The sequence below is a fragment of the Lucilia sericata genome, unplaced genomic scaffold (assembly GCF_015586225.1).
Source record: "Lucilia sericata isolate MDLA Ls3-8-SP2 unplaced genomic scaffold, ASM1558622v1 Contig001130F_arrow, whole genome shotgun sequence".
NCBI classification, from domain to species: domain Eukaryota; kingdom Metazoa; phylum Arthropoda; class Insecta; order Diptera; family Calliphoridae; genus Lucilia; species Lucilia sericata.
In genome coordinates this window covers 105,001-105,668 of record NW_023995101.1, presented here as the reverse complement: position 1 = coordinate 105,668, position 668 = coordinate 105,001, and positions in this window count along the sequence as shown.

Genomic DNA, 668 nt, shown 5'->3' with positions numbered 1-668 from the left:
CCAAGCATGTTTTTTCAAGATCTCGTCGAGCGCTTTCACAAAATATAAAAATCTTTGTATTTGGGTGAAAATCAAAAAAATGGCACGAGTTTAAAAATTTTACATGTCGTAGGTACCCTACTTTGAGCCGCCACAGCGCCGTCCCTGGGGCATCTGCAGGGTTCATCTTCAAAACTTAAACTCGAATACTCCTTGGCTACGCTCACGCCAAATTTTATCCCGATCGGATCAGCCGTTTAGAAATGCCAGATTTATTTCCAAAAAATTTCCATTCTGCCCCTCTGTGCGTCGGTACTATAGAAAAGACTAAGTCTGTACCATAGACAATACTATAGTCTGTACTATAAGACAAGACAATGGCCTGGACTATAGGCAATACAATGGTCTGTACTACAGATTATGAATCTGTCATATGGACAAGTCTTAAATCTGGACTATAGATAACACTATACTAGTCTGGACTATAGATAAGACTATAATCCTGCCTATAACAATAGGAGATTTATTTATGATACATTTTCTTGTCTATTGTATTCGTTTATAGATCAGTTTAAAGCGCACTGTCAATCATTTAATTTACCGAGTTAAATAAGTATGTAGTCATATAACAAGCTTCTCATCCAACCTACGCATGTTGCATGGTCGTCGTTGTTGTAGTATATAAATTG